The sequence below is a fragment of the Chiloscyllium plagiosum genome, unplaced genomic scaffold (assembly GCF_037043375.1).
Source record: "Chiloscyllium plagiosum isolate Xiang-an unplaced genomic scaffold, Cpla_swu_hap1 HiC_scaffold_18, whole genome shotgun sequence".
In the NCBI taxonomy this organism is placed as follows: Eukaryota; Metazoa; Chordata; class Chondrichthyes; order Orectolobiformes; family Hemiscylliidae; genus Chiloscyllium; species Chiloscyllium plagiosum.
In genome coordinates this window covers 113663881-113665942 of record NW_028270156.1, presented here as the reverse complement: position 1 = coordinate 113665942, position 2062 = coordinate 113663881, and the positions used below count along the sequence as shown (strand labels likewise).

The 2062-nt window shown below is 45.4% G+C and overlaps 1 non-coding gene across 1 annotated transcript; it reads right to left on the bottom strand.

Annotated features, from left to right (window-relative positions):
* Nucleotides 1–764: 764 nt before the first annotated feature.
* trnar-ucu (transfer RNA arginine (anticodon UCU)) lies at nucleotides 765–856 on the bottom strand. Its single transcript is given in 2 exon segments — nucleotides 765–800; nucleotides 820–856. It is a non-coding gene; the product is annotated as a tRNA-Arg (tRNA).
* Nucleotides 857–2062: the final 1206 nt, after the last annotated feature.

The window sequence follows — 2062 nt, the reverse complement described above, 5'->3', positions numbered from 1 at the left end:
CGACCCACACTGCACACAACGTGAATAATGTTCAGCCTACTGCATCCACGAGCACGTTGCATGGTTTGTATAAACAGTGAAGACTGAATAATGTTTTGTAAGGGCAAATTGAAATTCAGTTTAATTAGTAAAGTCGCAAGAGTACAGAGGAAGACTCAAAATATCAGAACTTCACGTTCATTACCTTGGCCAGAATTCCTGACCAGCAAAGGGGAAATCTGCCCTTGAATCCCCAGCATCCATGCAATTGCTTGCTCCACGTGTCCACTTGGAAACCTATGTGAAGGAACGTTCAGCCTGAAGGAGAACTTGTGAGAATCCTCCACTGTCTGATCTAAATCTGAAACAAGAGCTGTCTATTCCAGCTGGGAGGGAAGCGAAATGGAGGTGAGACCAAAGTATTACTTGGTGGTTAATTCATATTGTCCTTATTGTGATAGTTTAAAAGCCTGGGCCAGAAATGGCACAGACACAAAGGAGCAGAAGGAGGCCATTCTGAACACCGATCCTGCCCAGCCACGTCATTCGATATCATCATGGCTGACACAACAATTTTAAGTCTTTTTCCAGCCTATCCACATCATCGCTTTGCCTAGTGGCTAACAGATATTTATCGATCTCTATCACAAATAGGCATCGAAAATGTAAATCTGTGAGAGGAAACTGTTCCGTTTCGAGACAGTGGGTTTCTGCACGAATATTGTTCGGTTTTCAGATAACAGCCGAGTCTGGTCTGACCACATTCAAAACAATAAACTAAAACTCGACTCTGATGGGACTTGAACCCACAACCTTTGAATCGCAACCTGAACAAAGGCATAGAAGGCCAACGCGCTTTCCATTGCGCCACAGAGTCACACCAGCAGCGCTCTTTAAGCATGCAACTTTGTCTTTGACCCATTGCGTTCAGGGCACCCACCTCGCGTCTGTCTGCCTTCGTCACACTTTCCAGTACCTGGTCCTTATCCACGTGTGCTCTGGCTCTTCCCGTGTTCGGCTACAGACTGCTGAAACGTTCTCATGACACTTAGCTTTACCACATGTTCAGATAATGATTTCCAGATAAACAACACGCTATAGGTGAAAGCATTCTTCCCAAATCTCCTCAAAATATCTTGTCTCCCGTCTTTCATTTATATCACTGTATTCCTTCCCAATATAGGCTTATCCTTGTCATACATATCTATCCTCTTCATAAAATGTTCACGTTAATTGGTTTCTCACTCAGCCTTCGCTGTGTTTAGATAAACAACCCCAGTCTAGCTCGTCTACCTTCACAATGGGAGAGGTCCAACCCTTGCCATTCTTTTCATCTCCTGTGAACTTCTCCTCCTGCTTCCAGCAGTCTGGCGATTACAACGGAAAAGCAAAGTTCTCTGAAGAAAAGCCAAAGGTCTGAAAAAAATCAGCAGCTCTTGTCCATCTCTGATGAGAAAGGAAAGTTAACGTTTCGAATCCAATGATCTGTCTTCGGAGAGATGTGATGGGCGGGTGGGTGAAGAATGTGGAAGAGGGCGGACGGTATCGAAAATGATATAACTCGATTTTGGTTCCTAAAGTTTGCATGGTCTCTCGGTAGAAAATGAGTTGCTAATCTTCCAGCTTGTATTGTGGCTAGAAGGAGCACTGCAGCTGGCCAGAGACTGAAGTCGCAGCCTGGGAACACAGTGTCTCGATTAGAGTGGTGCTGGAAGAGCACAGAAGTTCAGGCAGCATCCCAATAGCAGTATATTCGACGTTACGGGCAACAGCCCTTCATCAGGAATACAGGCAGAGAGCCTGAAGAGTGGAGAAATCGTAGAGAGAAGAGGAAAACGTCTTCAAGGCAGGCATCCTTGGAAGACGATTCGCAGTAGTGTTAAACTCAACTAGGTAAAAACAATGACTGCAGGTGCTGGAAACCAGAGTCTAGGTTACAGTGGTGCTGGAAAAGCACAGAAGTTCAGGCAGCATCTGAGGAGCAGTAAAATCGACGTTTCGGGCAACAGTCCTTCATCAGGAATACAGGCAGAGAGCCTGAAGGGTGGGAACGGTGTAATGTTGAAGTTAGAGGAGACTCGAA